The sequence below is a fragment of the Leptonychotes weddellii genome, chromosome 2 (assembly GCF_054177405.1).
Source record: "Leptonychotes weddellii isolate Sample4059 chromosome 2, ASM5417740v2, whole genome shotgun sequence".
In the NCBI taxonomy this organism is placed as follows: Eukaryota; Metazoa; Chordata; class Mammalia; order Carnivora; family Phocidae; genus Leptonychotes; species Leptonychotes weddellii.
Genome location: NC_138370.1, coordinates 114417727 through 114440577, shown reverse-complemented (window position 1 = coordinate 114440577; position 22851 = coordinate 114417727). Strand labels below are relative to the sequence as shown.

The window sequence follows — 22851 nt, the reverse complement described above, 5'->3', positions numbered from 1 at the left end:
GGTTTACATTAGTCTGCCTGGAAGTGATTTTTATTTTATTTTTTTTTTAAGATTTTATTTATTTGACAGAGAGAGCACAGAGGGAGAGTGAGAGGGAGAAACAGATTCCCCACTGAGCAGAGAGCCCAATGCAGGGCTAGATCCCAGGACCCTGAGATCATGACCTGAGCCAAAGGCAGACACTTAACCGACTGAGCCATGCAGGGGCACCTGGAAGTGATTTTTTATAAATGAAATTTTTTTATCATCATAGCCAGCCTGTAGAAGATACTCAGTGTCTTTCCATCTCTTTTTTCATTGTTTAATTTATTATCTTACTTATTTGTTTTTTTAAGTAGGCTCCACACCCAGTGTGGAGCCCAATGTGGAGCTCAAACTCAGGGCCCTGAGATCAAGATCTGAGCCAAGATCAAGTGTCAGACGCCTAACCAACTGAGCCACCCAGGTGCTCCTGATTTATTATCTTAAATAAATATATTTTTAAATGTTTATTTCAAACTATATGGATATTTTAGAAGCATTCCACAATGCATTATTTGTCATTGTTTAGACATTGCTTAAACTACCAAAAACACAGGCTAGCCAACAATTTGCTGCAATCAGCATTCACCTCTTGGATGGATCAGTATGTTTACATTTAGACTGGGGTGAGTTTTGGGTCCATATTGTAGATATAAAGCTATTTTTAAGGATTTGACCTACTAAATGAGGAAAATATAAAAATATTCTTCCTGTCCATTTACAATAGCCAAATTATGGAAGCAGCCCAAGTGTCCATCAACAGATGAATGGATAAAGAAGATGTTTTATACACACACACACACACACACACACACACACACACACAAAGGAATATTAGTCAGCCATAAAAAAAAAAAATGAAATCTTGTCATTTGCAACAACATGCATGGATCTAGAGGGTATAATGCTAAGTGAAATAGATCAGTACAAGAAAGACAAATACCATGTAATTTCACTCATATGTGTAATTTAAGAAACAAAACAAACAAACAAAGAAAAAAAGGACAAACCAAAAAACAGACTCTTAAATACAGAGAACTAAGTGATGGTTACCAGAGGAGAGGGGCGGAGAATGGGTGAAATAGGTGAAGGGGAATAAGAATACATTTATTGTGATGAGCACTGAGTAATGTATGGAATTGTTGAATCACTATATTGTACACCTGAAAGTAATACAACAGTGTGTCTATACTAGAATTTAAAAAAAATAACTAAATAGAAAGGGAGATACAAAAGTATAGAGTATAATCCCTACCTTATAAAAACAAACATGTTTGTCTATGCGGAGGAATTCTGGTTATAAGGCACAGTGAACAGTGGTTATCCCTAGTGATGAGATTGTGAAGCACAGAGCATGTTGTCATTAAAAAGTACTGTTTTGCCAGGAAAAAAAAAATGTTTGTATATGTGTCATCCTTTGAGATGAATTGGACAAGCTGAACCTTGGAAGAGTTGGGGGGAAAAGCATGGTTGTTATCATTTAATCATCATCTATCACGATCTCTAACTATAGCAAATCAAGCATTAAAAATTATATTCTATACTTCATAATAAATATTTAAATATTACCTTAATTGAATGTGGAGATGTATGATGCAATACAGTCTCTCTCTTCGAGTTGTTCACACCCTACCAGCTTCTAATGTACCCCTAGGGAAAAGTCCGAGACCCATTCAATGACTTCGCACCAGAATTAAGCCAAAATTTGTCTTTGGGATAGGTGGAGTGGGAGGAAGTGAGGCGCCATAGTTTGCAGCTGTAAAGCACTTGGAGCTCCCTCTGCTGGAATATATTAGTAAAGGAGCAGCCGCAAGGGAACATTCCACCTTCAAGGTGAAGGGAATGCAAACAAAAAGGAAACAAACGGCTCTCTCAGAGTTACTTTGATACCAGGGTCAAGGGAAACCTTAAAACAACAGCAGTCTCTCTTCTAGGGTTTTTGGTAAAATGTGCCACTTTTCCTTCTACTTTAGGAATATTTGCCTTCTAGTAGGAAAAAAACATGAACTTGATTTGTTAATAGATACCTTACGGGAGTGTAGCCTCAGAGAAGGGCATAGCATCATTTTAGCAGGCTGATGACAGAAAATGTATCCTAAATAAATGTAAATGCAATTTAATATTTAAATGAAAGCTAAGACTTTTTTGGGTAACTTTCGGGAATTCATTTAAATTCTCTGTACTATACCTCCCTAATTTTAAAGTGAGGATGATAATATCAATCCCAACCACTTTGATAATGGGAGAGTAAATGAGAAGACCACAGAGGCTAAACGAACTTCCAAAGTGCCACCTATTCTCATGGCTGAAATCCCAGTGCTGGCTGGTAGCCATGTTCCAGATGAATACAGTGCTGAGTCCCAGGCACTGCGTCAGGCCCTGGTGATGAATAAAGCACGCTCCTCAACCTCCCAGAACTCACAGTCTTACAGTCTACTGGGGAAGACACTGGAACACACATAGTAACATTAACACATGGCAAATCCTATAAAATAAGGCAGAATTGAAAATTATGGGAACACATAATTTTCTGGAAGATCAGAAAAGGCTTCAAAAAGAAGTTGTATTTGCACTGGGACTTGAGGGGTGAGGTACTTGCCAGTACATTTTTCTTTCTTAAAGTTGTTTATTTAGCTGTTCTCAGGAGAAACTCTCTTCAAAAAAATGTTTGTTTTTTAAAACATAATTAGGAGAACTGAAAGTTAGCTTAGTTCTAGTTTCTTTCATTGGCAGGCCTAACAAACAACACAGAGGTGCAACCATTGGTTAAATAAACCATTAGACTGAGATAGATCTATCAGCACCGACATAAAGAAAACGTTGGCTGATTGATAGGGTGAAACTAATAGATTGTATTATTTATCTTCTAATTCTGAAAATAATGTCAGGCTTGACAGCTTTTAGTTGGTATATTGAAGATAATAAAACAAATTTAACATTGATACGGTTAATGAGTTCTGCTTTTGCTCCTCTTGCAGAAACACAAATCTGTGTCCTATTAATAATAATTTTTAGCTCCTCAGATGCTAAGCATTACATCTTATATGCCATGCATTTAGTCCTGAATGATTTCTCAACAAGCGTGTTTTTAGGTAAGCAGGAAAAAAAAAATGTATAGCTGCCAATTGCCTATATGGGAAAAAGAAAAAGAGCTTAAATCAGTAACCTAACTGAATACATTAAAGAACTAGAAAACAAAGAGAAAATTAAACTGAAAGTAAGTAAATGAAAAGAAATAATAAGTGGGTGGAAATATATGAACTAGAGAATATAAAAACAAAAGAGAAAATCAAAGAAACCTAAAGGTTTTTTGAAAAGTAGTAACAGGATGACAAAGATTTAGCAAGACTGACCAAGATAAAAAGAAGGAAGACTAAAATTACTAAAATCACAAGTGAAAGCAGGGTAATTACTACCAACCTTAAAGAAATAAAAAGGATTACAAAGGAATACTATAAACAATTAAATGTCAATTATAGGCGCCTGGGTGGCTCAGTTGGTTAAGCAACTGCCTTCGGCTCAGGTCATGATCCTGGAGTCCCGGGATCGAGTCCCGCATCGGGCTCCCTGCTCAGCGGGGGGTCTGCTTCTCCCTCTGACCCTCCCCCGTCTCATGCTCTCTGTCTCTCATTCTCTCTCTCTCAAATAAATAAATAAAATCTTAAAAATAAATAAATAAATAAATAAATAAATGTCAATTATAGGTCTAGATAACCTACATGAATGAAGAGATTCCTATAGGGGTCCCAATTTCCCAATTCATTTTATGAGGTTAGTCACTCCAGTACCAACAAAGACATCACAAGAGAAGAAAAGTATAGATCAATATCCCTTATGAATACAGATACAAAATCCTCAACAAAATACTGGTGAACTGAATCCAGCATCATATTTAAAAGATCATACACCAGGGTACCTGGGCAGCTCAGTTAGTTAAGCATCCCACTCTTGGTTTTGACTCAGGTCACGATCTCAGGGTCATGAGATCAAGCCCCATGTCACACTTTCTCTCTCTAAAATAAGATAAATAAATAAAACCTTTTTAAAAAAAGATTGTACACCATGACTAAGTGGGATTTATCTCAGGAATGTGAGTATAGTTCAACATATGAAAACCAATCAATTTAATATATCATATTAAAGAGTGAAAGGGAAAAAAACCACATGATCATGTCAATAGATGCAGAACAAGACACTTGAGAGAACCTAACAACATTTTATAATAAAAAAATACATGACAAACTGGAAATAGAGGAGAACTTCCTCATCTTGACAAAGGGTATCTATGGAAAACCCACAGCTAACACTATGCTTTTTTTAAAAAAAGATTTATTTATTTATTTGAGAGAGACAGTGAGTGGGGGAGGGGCACAGGGAGAAGGAGAGAATCTCAAGCAGACCCCCAGCTGAGCATGGAGACTGACATAGGGCTGGATCCCATAACCCTAAGGTCACAACCAGAACCAAAACCAATAGTGAGCCGCTCAACCAACTGAGCCACCCAGGTACTCCCTAATATCATACTTAATAGTGAAAGACTAACAGCTTTCCCTTAAGATTAAGAACAACAAGGATGCTCCACCCTGCTACTTCTATTCAACATTGTACTAGAGGTGTACCCAGGGTAATTAACCAAGAAAAAGAGATAAAATGCATTCATATTGGAAAGCAAGAAGTAAAAGTTACTCTATTCATGGATAACATAATTTTATACATAGAAAATCTTAAGGAATCCACATACACATGCAAAAACTATTAGAGCTAATAAATGAGTTCATTATGTTTGCAGGGTAAAAGATCAATACACAAAAATTAGTTTTATTTCTATACAGTAGCAATGATTAGTCTGAAAATGAAATTAAGAAGACAGTTCCATTTATAATAATCTTTATCACATGACACAGCAATTCCACTCCTAGGTATTTACCCAAGAGGATTGAAAACTTATGTCCACACAAAAATTTGTATATGATTATCCATAACAGCATTATTCATAATAGCCCCAAAGTGGAAACAATGTAAATGTCCATCAACCGATGAATGGATAAACAAAATGTGGTATGTCCATACAATGGAATATCATTTAGGCATAAAAAGAAATGAAGTACTGATGATACATGCTACAACAGGGATGAACCTTGAAAATACTATGGTGGGCGCCTGGGTGGCTCAGTCGTTAAGCGTCTGCCTTTGGCTCAGGTCATGATCCCAGGGTCCTGGGATCGAGTCCCACATCGGGCTCCCTGCTCGGCGGGAAGCCTGCTTCTCCCTCTCCCACTCCCCCTGCTTGTGTTCCCTCTCTCGCTGTCTCTCTCTCTGTCAAATAAATAAATAAAATCTTTAAAAAAAAAAGAAAAAAGAAAATACTATGGTAAGTGAAAGAAATCAGACACAAAGCACCATGTATTCTATGATTCCATTTATATATAATGTCCAAAACAGGCAAATATAGAGACCAAAGGTAAATGAGTGGTCGCCAGAGGGTGGGGAGTAGCATGTAGGAATCTCTGTGCAGTGACGAAAATGCTCTGGAATTACATAGTGGTGATGGTTGTACGGCTTTGTGAATATACTAAAACCATTGAATTGTGTACTTAAAAAATTAAACTCAAAAAGAAGGAAAGAAAGAAAGAATTATAGCCTCGGAAGCATTTTAAAACTTTGGAGGCAGTTCAAAATCCATTAGAGAGATTAACTCAGTTGTGTCCTCATTACAAGCCTATGACATATTTTTATTCCTATCTCCAGTTTTTAAAGGAGAAAACCTGAACTCAGAGAGGTTAAGCATCTTGCCTGAGGTTACACAATTAAGAAGGAGACAGAGCTGGGATTCAAACCCAAGCTGTTTGACATGAAAGTCCCTTCAGCCAGTACATTTATTCGGCTTGTCAATGTGATTATGCCACAAAGTTCCAAAGGAACTGGTAAACAGGAAATAACTTTATAAAAAATAATTCATGGTCACAAAAATTAGGAAATTAAATTTCCCAAGGATATTGGGAAATTTAATCTTTCTAAAGAGAAGAATAAAACAATTTATTATTAATTATCTGGGTATGGGAAAGGCCCTTTCCTGGCACTTATATTTCAGATGTGATTGGCAGTATGCAAACCCCAAAGCTTCCATGTTAATTCTTTTTGAAAGGTGTGTTTTATTAAATCTTTGAGAATTAGAAATATTGACTTTATTTCGAAGTGGAAGCTGGAAAAAACAGGATGGGGCTTTTAGCCCTGATAATTAACAAGGGCCGAGTTTCTTTTAATGTTGCCAACCGAAGCCGACTCAGTGAGCCTTGCGCTACAAGCCGCTGTGAACAGTGGGGTTCAGCTCACGCTGGCGAGTCTGGCCGAGGTCCACTCTGTCTCTGCGCGGAGGGGAGCACTTCAGAGTGAGTGAGGGCTGATTCTCGGCCATGCCAAGATTAACCTGCTGTGCGTTTGCTCACGTTCATTATCAAGAATCCCGAAAAGAGGGCGCCTGGGTGGCTCAGTTGGTTAAGCGACTGCCTTCGGCTTAGGTCATGATCCGGGAGTCCCTGGATCGAGTCCCGCATAGGGCTCCCTGCTCGGCAGGGAGTCTGCTTTGTCTTCTGACCCTATCCCCTCCCATGTGCTCTCTGTCTCTCTCATTCTCTCTGTCTCAAATAAATAAATAAAATCTTTAAAAAAAATTAAAAAAAAAAAGAATCCCGAAAAGAAAGTTGTCTCTTATCCCAAAGACAGCGGTTTGGTAGGAAATGTCCACATCCAGTGTAGTCACTGATAATCTCGAAAACAGGAAAATCTTCATGTGAAGTCATAGCTGAGGGACACAAGATTAAGGGAAGTGTCTAAACGCTGGCGATGGCAAGGATTCTGCCTGTTTCCACTCTTGCCCCCTATGATCCATCGTCCACATGGTAGCTAGAAAGAGAATGACGCTAGATAAAATCGAGATCACATTTTACTTTCCTAATGGCCTTCCATTGCACTTAAAACCCGAAGTTCTCTCCATGGCCTATATCTGAGCCTGTCTCCTGCTTCTGGTTTCTTCAACAACATACTGCCAAGAAAGTGTTCAGGGGAGAACTACAAGTTTCAAGAAACTTAAGACTTAGGAACCACATGCAAAGTGTGAATTCTGGTTGGATTCTGAATTGAACACAACTATATAAAAATTAGGAGGCAAAAGAAGTAACTTGAACATGGATTGGATATTTGGATTAAGAATTATTGTTAATTTTTTAGATGTCATAATGGTATTGCGATTATGGGGTTTTGTTTTGTTTTTCTGTGTTGTTGTTTTTTTTTTTTTTACAACAGCCCCTGTCTTTAGAGATACATACTAAAATCCAGGTGAAATAACATGGTATATGGGATTTGCTTGAAAATAATCTAATGAGTGGGGGAAGGAGTGAGCAGGTGTAAATAAAATGAGATTGGCTACAAAGAGATAATTACTGACGATGGATGAGGAGTACTTGGCAATTTATTATACTATTCCTAAATATCTCTGTAGCTCTGAGAAAGGGCACAAACATACTTTATAGGTTTGACAAACAGGAGATGGCATGACATCTTGGGAAGAGTATAATCTTTGAAATAAGACATCTGGAATCCTAAACTCTGTGTTTTATTATCAGCATCACCTTGAGTGACCTTTCTGAGTACCTGTTTTCTTTTCTATAAAACTAGGGATTATAAAACCTCCCTGAAGCACAGCAGCGAGAACTAAATGAAATCACATAGGTCTATGGCCTACGACAGTGGCTAGCACGCAGAAGATACGGCATAAGACACAGAAATACAGCAGTTTACTCCTGTTATGAGTCACTCAGTTCTTATTTCTCTGTACTGTTATTTAACTTTTCCTACCTGTGCATTGTTTCTTGCAAAGCAGAATGCAAACTGCCTAAGGAAGCTTTAATTAAAAAAAAACAACAACTCTTTATTGTGCCTAGAACAGTGATGGGCATAATAAATGACTCTTGATTGAGCAAAGCAAAACAAGATGTTTGGCCTCTGGGTTTGGACATCAAGAACTAATATTGAATCACTAACATGAACAATGTTTGCGTTTAATAACTCTAGGAGAAAACCATTCACCTGTTGGAAGGGATTAGATGGTGAATGGTTTTCTCCTAGAGTTATTAAACGCATATTTATCTGTACCAAGCTCTGTTCTAAGCACAAGAGAATACTAAAAGTTGGAAAGCAGAAAATTTTCAAATACTGGTGAACATTTGAGATTCATTGTATATATATTTTTTCTATTATTTTTGTTAGCGTGAATAGTAGCGCTTTCATGCATTTGCTGCAGTTCTGTCATGTTTTGTATCGAGACCAATTTACTTGACATTGTATGTGCTTGGCATTAAAAACAGGGTAAGAATTCTATTTTCAAAAGGGGCATAGTTAACTGTTAGCCTCTGCCAAAGCCATTTTCCCCTCCCTTCCTTTAACCTCCCGAGGAGACAATTGGTAACATTCTAAGCAGATGCTTGCTCAGAGAGTGGGCAGCAAGCCGTGGGCAGCCTGCTCGCTTAATTTTAAGCAAGATCTTTGTGTGTTTTATTATATTAATTAGTGTATTGGCTAGGTCCAATGGGATTTTTAAACCAGCAGGGGTTTTGCTGATCCCTTAATTTGCAGTTTGTGATGGCTCTTTTGTTTTTGTTTTCGTTTAATTCTTCCACCCATTAAACATTTCAATCTAGCATTAGCTGTAACTCCCTGTAATACTAGAGTTTTAGGGAGTGATGCATGAAGATGGATGGTGGCCATAGGAAGGAGGGGCAAAGTGCACTTTTTCTTTGGTACTGGTTTGAAAGGGGGCAGCTACTTTCATTTTATGCATGTAGGCGTTTCACCAGAGGAATGAGCACTGAGAAAAATGATGCCACATTGTATGTGCTTTTTAGGGATGTGTAGAAAAATTCTTCAACCTTTCATTCGAGCTTTAGGTCATGCAAGTAAAAACACCTGATTTAGACATCTTGGGCCAGTGAAGAGAAGACTGGAGGAAATGCATCAGAAAGGGACGTGCTTGTGGATTTGCGTAAATGAATGTTGAGGGAGATCTTCCTGTTGCCCTTGAATGAACTATTCCTCTTCTCACCACCTTTTGAGGGAAAAGATGCTTCCTTACCTCATCTAATCCCTTCCATACCCATTTTGGTTAATAATACTCAGTTCAATTCAGCTTAATGCTTCGTTCTTAAATCCTATATGAATCTTATTTCTTTCTCTACCCTCTGTGCAGGCTTGACCCATGGCTTTGAGGGGAAAACTACATGGTTAGCACTTACACCCCTCTGTCTGTGGGCAGAGTCAGGGGTCCTCAGAAAAAGAAAGACGACACACAGCTTTCTGACATAAAAGAAGTCATTTGAGGCCCTTCGCCACCTTGTGATCTATGCCTGACTAGCAGTCTTTGCCCCAAGCCCATTTCTTGCAGAACTTCCTGGGATATGTTGAAATCACAGAAGAATAGACGTCAGTAGTCAATGATTTTAAAAGAACAAAAGAAGGGCGCCTGGGTGGCTCAGTTGGTTAAGCGACTGCCTTGGGCTCAGGTCATGATCCTGGAGTCCCAGGATTGAGTCCCTCATCGGGCTCCCTGCTCAGCAGGGAGCCTGCTTCTCCCTCTGACCCTCCCCCCTCTCATGTGCTCTCTGTCTCTCTCATTCTCTCTCTCTCAAATAAATAAATAAAATCTTTAAAAAAAAAAAAAAAAGAACAAAAGAAGGTTAGAACAAACAACCACTCTCAGGCCAGGAGATAACCTAATCATATCAGGGACAATAAATCAATGGTAAAACTCTCAGGGCTGGTTCAAAAGTAAAAATTGAACTGACACACATTCTTGAGTTAACTTTGCAGGACTGAACGCCCTTTGGGCACTCATATACGGGACCAACTGGAGCCAGAGATTTGATGATGCCCCAGTTCCATGCTGAATTCCCCCCTTGCTCAAGCCCCTTCATGAATATGTATGTACCCTTAGCTTACCACTTACCTAGTTGTATTGTTCAAGGAGACACTGTTTTTGGGAAATATCCCCCGTGTTCTCCTTGTTTCAAGTATAGCCTTCCCTTTCCTAGTCTTCGGCTTGCTTGTGGCTTTTGGCTCCACCGCAAAAGGTGAATCCAGTTTCGGGTAACATGTCCAACACCTAAAAATGGAGCAAATTCTTTATTACTTAAACATGCATTTTGTTGAATATTCAAAAAAAATTGTTTTAAATGAGGCCATCGTGGGGGAGGGGAGAAACGCAAAGGAGTTATTCCTGAGGAAAATTTGAGAATTAAGGATTGATGAATTAGTAAATAGATGCCTTATGGTTAATTTGAAATATAATAACACATCCCATTTTAAATAAGGTGGTTTTTTAAATATTTTCTTAAGTGTATTTTGATAAATTCCTAATGGAACAGGTAAAGTTTGTGTAAAAAGATCATAACCAAACAAATTCTTCCAAAACAAGTGGAGCTTTTACTTTTCAAAAGTTACTACTCTTTTTTGGGGGGGGGTTAGAGGGAATGGGGTCCATTTGTAACTGAAGAGGGAATAAAATGAAATGGCAACCCTTGTCTCACCCCCCCAACCACCACAATGAGATCAAGGTAATTGCTTGGGAACACTGGGATCCTGAGAAAAATAATAATAAGTAAAATAACTTAGAAAAAGAAAGACATGAATATGGAGAGTCTTTTAAATTATTTACAATAAGATAGCCAAGTTATAAATAAGCATATAGAATGGCCTCCAAATTATAAATTAGTCCATCTTGAAAAAACATCAGGTATTGTGTCTAAAATCCATTTAACGTACACTGTTTCCTTTTGCTTTCTCTTTTTATTTCTTTTTCAAGGACATGATGCTTGAAAGGGTACAGGGCATATTTTTTGAAGTGTTCTCTTCATTCACTGATAATGGAAAATAGAGAAAAACAGAGACAACGAAAACAGTGTGGTTTTGAACACCCATGGGGACCATTGAACACTGTGAAGACCATCTAGGTTCTGAAAAATTATTTGGGAAAAGTCAGGACCGTTAAGTGTGCTGAGGAAGACTCTTGTCGGGGGTTTGTCAAGTGTATGTTTTTTCTGAGAAATGTTCTGGAGGAGGTAAGAAATAATAGTGACAATTATGGCTTAGAAGGGATGCTTCCTTATAGTTTGATTTTAAAACTTCCATTTAAATTTTATTTTCTGGTATTTATTTGTCAATGAATTATTGATTATAAAAGGTTAGTCACTGGGTGGCTTACCATTTTTCAGAGGAAGAATTTTATTTGTAAAGCAGCACCTGGCTTCTGCTGTTCCCCAAGCTCTTTCTTTGAATATTCTTGTAAGGAAATAATCCATCTTGGAAAATGACACAGAATGACATAGGGTTGTAGACAAAACAATGATCTCCAGAGTGGGAGAAATTTGGCTTCAAGTCCAGGCTCCACACCATTGGCTGTGCCACACTGAACAAGTTACTTAACCTCTTCGTGTGTGTGTGTTCCCCAAAAGACTTCATTTATGGATACTGAAATTTCAGTTTCATATCATTTTCACATGTCACAAAATAGTATCCTTTTCATTTTTTCTCAATCATTAAAAAATGTAAAAACCACTTACGTGGGCCAGAATTGGCCTGTAGGCCATAGTTCGTCCACCAGATCTAAAGCGTCTACCCTCCAACCTGGTACTCTGCTCAGTCCCTTAGCAGAAAGATTCTCCCCGGCTGGGCTGAAATAGACGAGGCCGTCAGGTGGGAAATGGGTCCTTCCCACTCAGCCCTTAGTCTTAGGAAGAGGCTCTATTCGAATGCTCACAATGTTACTTGCATAATTTAGAACTGCAAATAGGCGAAGGAACAGAAAGTCAGTTTGTTGCTCCTCCTTTCAGATGTATGATGGAGGCTTTAGGAATCCTGAGAACCAGACTTAGGGTTCAAGCCCTAAACTCTTACCTTACAGCTCAAAAACACCAGGACCCAAAGAAGGAAAGGGATCGGCCCAGGTGAGTGGGTTTGGGGACCCAGGTTCTCGCTTCCTCAGGTCCAAAGACTCCTCACTTCCAAACGTAGCTTAGGTAAAGTTAGGACTCAGGGCTGAGGGTCCTAAATTCCCGTCAGGAGGTAGATGAGCAGGGCCCTCCTTACCTCCAGAGTGATTATACACCTGCCCTTCTGGGCTGTGCTCCAAACCCAGGGGGATCCCTGACCCCTCTGCTGGTCCCAGCCACCTGTGAGTGAAAATGAAGGCCAGGGGCTCTGGCTGCAGACTGCGACTTCTGAAGAACTTTTGTGCCTTTATAACCACCGCCTGTCGAAGGAAGAGCGCAGAGAATGGCGACCATTTCCTAAACTAGAAAGCTGAGGCCGAGCGACAGCAAAGCAGAGTCAGGACTTGAACCCAGGTCCCTGAACTCCCTCCAGGTTCTTTCTCATGCCTGAACCGCAGGGGGAGGCAGGGGCCCCGTGACCTGCCTCTCACTACCCAGCGCAGCGCTGCCGCAGCTCCCCAAGTTCCTGGGAGATAGAACCAGGGACTCTCAGGCATCCCCACCAAGCCAGCACTGCTGCCCTAGAGCCTTACTTAACCTCTTTAACCTTAGTTTTCAAATCTATAAAATGGACATTATAATGGTACTTACCTCCTAGAGTTGTGTGGTGCTCAGGAGAAACTGCACATAAATGTGCTTATTAGCACATTGCCTGGTACATATTAACACCAGAGCCGAGTGAATATAACTTTTTTTTTTTTTTTTTAAGATTTTCTTTGTTGGGTGCCTGGGTGGCTCAGTTGGTTGATCCTCTGACTCTTGGTTTCAGCTCAGGTCATGATCTCAGGGTTGTGGGATCCAGCCGGAGTCAGGGTCTGTGCTCAGCACGGAATCTGCTTGTCCCTTTCCCTCTGTTCCTCCCCACCACCACTTGTGCTTTCTCTCTCTCTCTAAAGAAAATCTTTTCTTTATTTATTTTAGAGCAGAAGGGAGGGGCAGAGCGAGAGGGAGAAAGAGTCTCAAGCAGACTCCACATGGAGTCCAATGGGGGGGGTCAACCCCAAGACCCTGACATCAGACCTGAGCTGAAACCAAGAGTCCAGGGTTCAACAACTCTACCACCCAGGCACCCCAATGATAACTATTTCTTTTTTTTTTTTTTAAGTTTTTTATTTATTTATTTGAGAGAGAGAGAATGAGAGAGAGAGCACATGAGAGGGGGGAGGGTCAGAGGGAGAAGGAGACTCCCTGCTGAGCAGGGAGCCCGATGCGGGACTCGATCCAGGGACTCCGGGATCATGACCTGAGCCGAAGGCAGTCGCCTAACCAACTGAGCCACCCAGGTGCCCAATGATAACTATTTCTTCTAAGACTGTCAGTTTATAAAAATAAGCCTCTCTTTCTTCAAGAAACAAAGGCACATATCTGCCCTATGTGGAATGGGATTTCACTGAAAGTTCATGGGCCATTAAACTGAATGAAAATCACAGATTAGGCATCAGACACAAGTTTTTATACATGGGCAAAGAGGATCATGTTTTCCAAGTTTCAGTAGAACAAACAGAAGTCAGTGGGAGGGCTCTGAAAGGTACAATAAAAACACAGCAAACTAAACTTCTGGGTGGGAAGCGTGGACATGTCATAGTCCAGTGAAAACCAGCAAGACGCTGTGGCCAGTCTGCCTGGTTCAAATTCCAGCTTTGCTACTTACTCGGTATGTGCTATCAGGCAAGTTACTTAACCTCACTGGTCCTCACTTTCTACATCTATTAAGTGGGATAAATAAGAATAGCTGAAAGAGTTGTTGATATGATTCCCTGAGTGAATTTTCACAAAGGGCTCAGGACAGTGTCTGGCACTGTGTAGCTGTTTGTTTAATAAACAAATATGGCTGTTTTTGGGGCACCTGGGTGGCTCAGTCGGTTAAGCGTCTGCCTTCGGCTCAGGTCATGATCCCAGAGTCCTGGGATCGAGCCCCGCGTCGGGCTCCCTGCTCAGTGGGGAGTCTGCTTCTCCCTCTCCCTCTGCCTGCCTCTCTGCCTACTTGTGCTCTCTATCTCTGTCAAATAAATAAATAAAAATCTTTAAAAAATAAAAAAAATTAAAAAAAAAAAAAACCAAATATGGCTGTTTTCTTATTACTTTGAAACAAGTCCATATTTAGTTGGCTAGGATAATTTAGTATGAAGAGACTCTCAGAAGAAATACCTGTAACACACACAAGGCCCATGTTTGTCCTTTCGCTGTCTCCTCTTTTCCTCTTTTTCTCAAAAGGGATATTTATTTTTATCCATTTAATTGTGGAGAAAGGAAAGCCACGATTTAACCATTTATCTTTTAAAACTTTTTTGGGGTGCATGAGCTCGGTTTGTTGGGCACACTGTTTGCTGTTCACCCTTCATGCTTTCACAACTGGCATTTTTGGACCAGACCAGAAGGGCATAGGAGAGTAATGGGAGAGTTGGTTTTGAGGTGTTTTTATTTATTCCTCTAGTTCAGATGATCAGAGGGACCAATACAAAGAGAGTATGCTGGTTCCAAGGTTAGGAGTGAGCCCCCATTCCCCAAAGCGCTGGCAGCTTCCAAAGAATTGGAAGCTATCATTTTGATGAGGCTGTAACAGATTTTTATTTTGAAGCAGAAAGCTTTTATCCTTGATAAAGATCTACATGTTGCTCATTATGCATCATTATCACTGTCTCTGAAGTAATGTTTAGGGAAAAGCATATCCTCAGTTTTCCTTCTGGGAGTAGTTTACTAGATCTTAAAGCACTTTAATCTTTTTTTAAAGGCATAGGATTAGTTGTTTTTTTTTTTAATATTTATTTTATTTTTAGAGAGAGAGTGCGAGTAGGGGGAGGGGCAGAGGGAGCTAATCTCCAAGCAGACTCCCCACTGAGCATGGAGCCTGCTATAGGGCTCCATCTCATGACCCCGAGATCATGACCTGAGTCGGATGCTTAACGGACTGAGCCACCCAGGTGCCCCCATGGCATTACTTCTAATTAAAAATATTTTTACTACTAAAACTCAATTTGTTTTCCTAACATCTAATTTTTTCTTTGTTTACTAATTACAGAGTTACTACACCCAAAACAATTCCAAACTTGGTAACTATAAATAACAATCTCATTGACTTATAAGGAACTTTCTTGTACAGGCAGTCCTGTCTTTGCACACTACTGTGGGACCATAAAAATGACTACGCAAACCGAAACCGTGCCAAGCAATCTTAATAATCAACGGGAAGAATTACAATTGTTCTGTAACCTTTTTCAAAACATTAAGAACTTTTTACTGGTGGTCATAAATATATAAGGAAATGAAGAAAAATAGTAAAACTAATATCTGTTTGGTCCACTGTGATTTAAAACCTTAGATTGAGCATTAAAATGTTTGTAAAAAACTTATCACAAGGAGTTTGACTAGCACTTGCCTTCTTGTCGTATAATTTATGATGTGGAACAAGCATCTGTTCTCTACCGTGGCTAATCTCACACTCCTTTCTAAGTCTGGATCAACATTTTATCCTTAGTGCTTTCAGTGTTGTAAAATAGTTCTGAGAACTGCCTTAATGTAAACTTTTTTTTTGCTGTTGTCATTTCCCCTGGGACATCTTTATCCTTTTTGTCAAAACTGCTTTCTTTGCTTATGGCCGCAGGTTTGCTGTCTCTCGGTTCCTCTGGCTGCATATATAATGTTGCCAGTCCCGCGATCAGCTATGTCTTTATAGCTCCACTTATGCTCAATTTGAGTTTGACATCTAATGTTACCACTTTTTGTTCCTTGGTTGTCTTTCATCTTTCTTGGCCAATTCCCTCTTTCAATGATCTGTTTTTGTAAAATGTCACATGGGTTTATCACCGGGAGACAAGAAGTCTCCACAACTACATGCTTTCCTGGCTGAGTGCAAACTGAATTACAGATGTGCAGTGACCGATCACTGATAGACTTTGAATTCAGTGATGTGATGGGTCACTGATCATGATGGGCATCTGTTATTGACATAGTGATTTGTGGACGAAAGAACAAACAGTGAGTTGATACCTTATATAATCACGCAGTGACTATACCCTGCTACCAGAGGTTGGAACTGTGTTGCTGGCGAATGATGCTATTTAACTTAAACCCATGGTAACTGAATTTTGTGCATATCAGAACCATGGAAAGTGAGGACTGTATATAACTCATGTGTTTTCTGTAGAGTAATTTGAGGGAAGCTAAAGCAATGGTTCTCAACATACTGTTAGGGTGATCATTCTAGAATGCTTATTCGATTACATTATTCCTCTGCTAAACATCCTTGAGTGACTTTCTATACAAGATAGCGAAAATGACTACAATCCTTCACTCCTCTCTGTGCCTCAACCATTTTCAATATGACTTCTTATCTCCTCCTGTGAAGAGGTGAAGTCTCTTTCCCCACTTCTTGAATCTTGGTTGACCTTGTGACTTGCTTTGGCCAATAGGATGCAGTGATGGTATGCTAGGGCTTCGCACACTTCCTCTTACTCTGTTGGGACCCTCCTTTCTGCCGTGGGAAGCTAGCCAGCTTCAGGATCAATGTCGCAGGAGACAATGTCCCAGTTCCCAGTTGACCCAGCAGTTGACTGCAGACATATGACTGAACTTAGCCAAGATCAGGAGAATTGTCCAGCTAACTTACCTCAAAGTGCTGACCCCCAGATTTAAATAGTTTTGTTTTAAGCCATTACACTTTGGAGTGGTTTGTTCTTTAGCAATATCTAACTGATACTCTTCCCAGTGCCTATAGGACCAATTCTGACCAAGGGGCTTTCCAGCCATGGCTGAGACACCCCTAGCAACAGAGAACTCCCCACCTTTAATAATAATCTTCTCCACTTTTCTGTAATATGAGATTAAAAACAAAACAAAACCCCAAAAAGGTGGCTCTGGTAGTTATTGTTATCAAATCTTTAAGTAGCACTGAGTATATTTGAAAGTTATTTCTTTGTAATAACTGAAATCTATTACCCTGTAGTTTCTATTCATTAGACCTGGTTCCACTTCTTCTTCTTTTTTTTAAGATTTATTTATTTATTTGAGAGAGAGAGTGCAAGGGGAGGGCAGAGGGAGAGAATCTTCAAGCGGACTTCCCCTGAGCTCAGAGCCCAACCTGGAGCTTGATCCCATGACCCATGAGATCGTGACCTGAACTGAAACCAAGAGTTGGGCACTCAGCCGACAGAGCCACCCAGGTGCCCCAGACATAGTTCTACTTCTTAGGGATAAATAAAATAATCTGAGTCTCTCTTCCACATGGATGCTTTTCAAATACTTGAAGAGAGCAGTTGTGTACTTCATGAGTCCCTGCTTCTTCATGCTCTATATTTCCAATCCTGAGTGACATAGAACTTTCTCCAGAAATTCTTGTCATTTCCACTTCAACAACAAATTCCTCCCTGTTGATCATTGTTTGCCACAGAGTAGCAATTCCCCTGGTCACTTCCTTTACATGATAAAACTGTCAGGCAAGTTAGGACATTTTCAGATCACTGCTCTTCAGCTGATTCAATTTTATAATCTACATTATGAAGGCAGCTTCCTTCTTCTTTTTTTTTTTTTTCCCATCTGGCCTGCCATAGCATGGACTTTTTGGAAATGATCCTGAGACTATTTCAAGGACAGAAAAAAATTAGGGAGGCTGGGATTCAAGTAATACACTTGCCAGGCACAAGTTGGGACTATTCTAGAATATTTTGTATCCTGCGTTTTTGTTTTAGGTGTATTCCTTGGATTTTTATTTTTTTCAGGTGTTGGAACCTTGGAGAAAGACACGTTAAACTTGCATATTGCTTATGTTTATTTAATGTTGCTATTTGGGCCTCTAAGGCCATAAAGATTGATTTTCGTCTGGATGCCCTCTCCTTATATCTTGGGTCCAGGAACAAGGGTATGGAATCCTTACCTAAGATAATAATTGTGCTCCTGCCAGAGAGCTGTACAAAGGAAGCAATATCCTGGTGCTAGGACAGAGTGCCAGAGGAGAGACTGGAAGTGAGGACATATTCTGTTTGCTGAATATGTAGAGATAGCCAAGAATCAAATCTGGGAAGATGTGGGGTTTCGTAGGTGAATGACTTGTATATACGAACACCGTTTATTGGTTAGAGAGGATATAATGCATGGATGTGTAATTAGCTATCAGGCATCAGGGTGAACAAGGGGGATTGAGTCACCTCTATATCGCTTCCAAATCTGAAGTCGTATACTAATTCACCCTGGGTGGGGTAGGGAAGGAGATCCTTGGAACTTGACTTTTTACAATAATTTTTTGCTTAAATCGCTATTAGAGCAATGCCTTCCAACTGGCCCTGTTTTCCAAATTATGTTCCCTGCCATCTCTCACAGCAAAAGTCCTTTGAATATGGACACATACGTAGAGACCTTTCCAAATTCCCATTTGTGCATAGCCCCCAAATTGGCATACGAGTTGTAGCAATTTTCTCTTGAACTCTGGCAAGCATTTTGTCACCAATATAAATGCGCTGATGCCTTTGAGTCCCTGCCAATTCCCAGTGCTGGACCCTGCACATTTTATATTAATAGCCATGTTCTGCCTAGAACTCCAAATCCTCCTGTCCTATCCTCGTTTTCTTCCAAATTCTCTCCAGTAACTGAGCCTAGACCAGGGTTCCCCATATGTGCCTGATCACCAGCTCCATAGAAGCCATTCAGTCTTTTGAAAATCCTTTTTAGGTAGGTAAAGTAAGATAAGGGCTTGGGCGGGGGGAGGGGGGGGCATATCAAACCCAACCTCCTAGATCAATAAGAGTTTCTTGGACTTTTGCATTCCAGGAAGCTCATTATGGCACTGGGTATGGCTGGGCCTCTGTCTGAAATATTCTCACTTAAACTGTACCTCCCTTAACTCTCACTCCCCTATCCCAGTCTGTAATCATTACCTCAGCAGTCTCCTTAATTTCCCTGCAACACAGGTTGAATTCCAAAACCTCTTACAGGTCATGCCCCCTTCCTGCAACAGGAGTCTCATAGTTTGGCAGTAACTGTGAGGGGCATACCTGGTTCTAAAATGATGATTCCAACTGAGATCAAACTGGGTTTTTCACCTTTGTTCAAAGCAGCCTGGATAAGCTGAAAAGCAAAAGCACAAAATAAAACTGTGAAAGGTGAAATGAAATGGAGTCACTTATGTCAAGGAGTTTTAACATGCAGCCAGGAGACCATTAAAGAAGTGGGTCTTATGCATGTCCTCAGTGGATGGAACCATCCACTTCTGAGCTGGTCCAAGCTACAAATATTTCAAAGACTCTGCACAAACACCTGTGATTTGCTGCTTTGCTTAGTGATAGCTTAGCAACCAATTATATTCAGCCAAGGTTCATTTTCTGCGGCCAGCACCAATCAAAATTACTTGTAAACAACCCATACAAGCATTCTCTTTTGTCTTTTAAAACCCTTGCCTTTTTTTTTTTTTAAAGATTTTATTTATTTATTTGACAGAGAGACACAGCCAGAGAGTGAACACAAGCAGGGGGAGTGGGTGAGGGAGAAGCAGGCTTCCTGCAGAGCAGGGAGCCTGACGTAGGGCTCAATCCCAGGACCCTGGGAGCATGACCTGAGCCGAAGGCAGAAGCTCAACGACTGAGCCACCCAGGCGCCCCTAAAACCCCTGCTTTTTGTTCCCTAGGGGCACACAATTTGGATTGCTACCCATGTCTGTGCTCCCTGAATTGCAACTCTGAGACCACCAAATAAATGCTTTTGTTTTATTTCTGCTCTGCCTCTTTTCTCAGTCGACAAATAACGTGTTACCTCTATGTCATTTGGGCACCTGGCCTCTCAAAGAGTTGGCTAAGCTTGGTTCAAAACCCTAATATCATGGTCTGTGAGGGTCTGATGTCCTCTTGATGCCTCATGTTTTCCTCTGCTTTCACCATTCCTCTTCCCTTCAGATGTATCTCCAATCAGCCCCCACGAGATCCTGGAGATGAAATCTGTACCTTCACCACTTTCTACTCACTCACCTCAAGACTTTCATGATTTTTTCCAGTAGATCTGCATGAAGAATGGTGGTGGTTGTCTTCAAGAGATGTCACATCATGGGCTTTCGTTATTCTCCTTCTACCCCGTCTCTCGCTCTTCCTTTTCTGAAACTACCACACAATCCATCCCCTTGTCCTACATAGGACATTTTACCCACATTCAGATGCTCTCCATTTCTGAGCTTCCAACATACACAGATTCGACAAGGCTTGTCTTCCAACATACACAGTTTCGACAAGGCTTGCCCTCTCCCTGAAGGGAATTCTGGTAAATTCGATTTTTCCGCTTCAACACACTAGAAAAACAGATTTGGAAAGGTCATGCTAAGGCCAGAACTACTTAGTGCCATATTTTGGGAGGAAGTAATATTTCATCTTTACTTTTGTAGTCTATTTTTTTTTAGTTGGTTTTGCCAAATAGCTTCAAATAGCCCTAGCTGGAATAATTGTTACGGACTCCATAGACAGAGAAATACTTCACCTTTGACCCAAATATTGTTGATTTGGTAATTCTTTCTGTTTGCATCTCCTTTCCTTAAGACTCTAATTGGATGCAGAACCTCTGCTAGTGTAATTAACGAATTTGTCTTTATTGCTGTGAAAAGCAAAGCTGAGATACTCCATGCCCTTGTCCCTCACCATTTGTCCTTATTTATTTATTTATTTATTTGAAAGATTTTATTTATTCATTCATGAGAGACAGAGAGAGGCGGGGGGCAGAGGGAGAAGCAGGCTCCCAAGGAGCAGGGAGCCTGATGCGGGACTCGATCCCAGGACCCTGAGATCATGACCTGACCCAAAGGCAGACGCTCAACCATCTGAGCCACCCAGGCGCCCTGTCCTTATTTAAACAGATTGTTTGAAAAAAAGGAGGAAGAGTAAGAGGAAGAACAAAAGGAAGGAGGGAGGAGAAGGGCTACTTTAATCACCGTTGCTGTTTTCCCTTATGTACTATAAAGACAGTCTGCAGTCCATTTGATAGACATTATTAAGCATGATATTAGTAGGTGAAGGGGAGGACAAACTATTAATGGGACATGACCAAGAATGGATTATAGGGAAATGCATTTTTTTAATCTTTATTGTATCTTTAATCATCAAGGGGCGGATAGGAGTTTTTGTCCTTTTATTTATTCCATTATTTCTCTTTCTTGGAGAACCTCTGTGTTTTACTTATTTAGCTAAACTTTACTGAAAGAATTTAAAGAATACTTCTTTTATTTTAAATGCGTGGGGAATTTACAGAGTTATTTTCCTAGATCAGTATTAAATCCATCTCAGATGAGACTTCAGAGTCATTTGACCAAGGTTTATATAATAACAAAAATTGCAAGTTATAAAATTTTCTTTAGCGCACTTGTGCTCTCTCTCTCTTTTCCAGTTTTATTCCCTGTGTTTAATACTTTACAAATATTTAACATTTTTTCCTCTTACATCTTCTGACACTGAGAATTTATTACCACTTCCCTTTTAGGATGGAAGGAGAATATGAGTCTAATCTTGCTGCAAAATGACTCAGAGTTCCCTTACGAACATGACTTCCATGAAAAATGAGAGATGGTGAGCAGAAGGCAGATCAGAACCTTCTGCCTATTTAATGATCCATTGTTGACCCACTGCCTAAATTGCTTTAGGCCTTTCCTGATTTAAATTTCTTTTTCTTTCTTTTTTTTTTTTTTACTACGGGGGCACCTGGGTGGCTCAGTGAATTAAGCATCCAGGTCTTGATCTCAGCTCAGGTCTTGATAATAGGGTTGTGAGTTCAAGCCTTGTGTTGGGCTCCATGTTGGACATGGAGCCTACTTAAAAATAAATAAGTGAAAATCAATAAAATTTTTTTTACTATTGAATTATAGTTGACAGACAATGCTATATTAGGTTCAGGAGCACGATATAGTGATTCAACAATTCTACACATTATGAAATGCTCACATAATAGGTGTAGTTACCTGATTTCTCTTTGTTCTAGGGTAATGGACCAGGACTTATTTTCACGGATGACTTAATTCCTTTGCTCTTTCTTCAAATTCAGTGAGTACCTGAACTCGCCAGAAAAAGAGCACTTTTTAAAAATTTGTGAAATAAAATAGATTTATCAAGTAATCATTTTTCTATTTTATTATACATTATTTGACAACTGCTTCAAGTAGCATCAATTTAACTATATTTTTATAATTTAAATTTTTATTGGAGAAATACATGTATTCAGATTTTAACAAGACTTGTAATGAAAAGCAATATCCTCTGCCACACTCATCCCCACCATCATCCTTCTCACCAGAAGAAATATTTACTTATTTTTAAACAATGTATTATTCACAATGTTCTGCACAAATTCTAGACATACCAAGAAGCAGGAAAGAGTGAACACAAAATCAAGAAAAACAGGAATTAATAGAAACTGACCTCAAGATGTGTAAACTGTTGGAATTAGCAGAAAAACTAAAAAAAAAAAAAGTCCAAGTCCTCCTCCTCTCCTGCCCTCACTACCATAATCATCCCCACTAGTCTGTGTGTATCTATGAGGATTTTTTGGTTTTGTTTTTTGTTTCTTTCGTTTGTTTTTTAATTCCAGCATGGTTAACATACAGTGTTACATTAGTTTCAGGTGTGCAATATAGTGATTCAACAATTCTACACATTACTCAGTGCTCAACCTAATAAGTGTACTCTTAATCCCTTTCATCTATTTCTCCCATATCCCCGCCACCTCCCCTCAGGTAACTATTCTCTATGTTAAGAGTCTGTTTTTGGTTTGTCTCTCCCCCCACCCACTTTGTTCATTTGTTGTTTCTTAAATTCCACAAATGAGTGAGATCATATAA

General features: G+C 39.8%; 1 long non-coding RNA gene across 1 annotated transcript in view; it reads right to left on the bottom strand.

Annotated features, from left to right (window-relative positions):
• The window catches only part of LOC145720171 (uncharacterized), a 26582-nt gene extending 4464 nt beyond the window's left edge, over positions 1 to 22118 (bottom strand). The window contains exons 1-4 of the long non-coding RNA XR_014142958.1: positions 21976 to 22118; positions 20009 to 20322; positions 19043 to 19115; positions 10019 to 10174 (exon numbers count right to left, since the gene is read on the bottom strand). This is a non-coding gene — a long non-coding RNA (uncharacterized LOC145720171). The remainder of the gene's footprint in view (positions 1 to 10018; positions 10175 to 19042; positions 19116 to 20008; positions 20323 to 21975) is intronic.
• Between the last annotated feature and the right edge of the window lie 733 nt (positions 22119 to 22851).